This window comes from Etheostoma spectabile, chromosome 1, assembly GCF_008692095.1.
Source record: "Etheostoma spectabile isolate EspeVRDwgs_2016 chromosome 1, UIUC_Espe_1.0, whole genome shotgun sequence".
Taxonomy (NCBI): Eukaryota; Metazoa; Chordata; class Actinopteri; order Perciformes; family Percidae; genus Etheostoma; species Etheostoma spectabile.
The window spans coordinates 15,869,915-15,870,245 of NC_045733.1; the positions used below are offsets into that span (position 1 = coordinate 15,869,915).

Sequence of the window (331 nt, forward strand, 5' to 3'; positions counted from 1 at the left end):
CACACACACACACACACACACACACACACACACACACACACACACACACAAAACCAGAATCAGCTTTAAATGCAGTCCTGATCTAGTCCTCACTAACAAGTTTCCAAAAATGTCACCGAGTTACCGTTATTATTGGCAATACAGAATTCAATTTAATTGGATGGGAATTTACACTATAGGCTTCTGTACGTTGCACTTGACACACCACTACGAGATGACTCAACAGTCATCCTTGTCCTTATCTGAGAGAGATGTGTGAGATCGTAGGCATCAAGAATAACTCCTGGCCAAAGTGCTAGGGATCTTCTTCATTAATGTCTGTTTAGTAATT

General features: G+C 40.8%; 1 protein-coding gene across 3 annotated transcripts in view; it reads right to left on the reverse strand.

Annotated features, from left to right (window-relative positions):
* The window catches only part of gpa33a (glycoprotein A33 (transmembrane), paralog a), an 8,410-nt gene that overhangs the window by 6,572 nt on the left and 1,507 nt on the right, over positions 1 to 331 (reverse strand). The window lies entirely within an intron of this gene.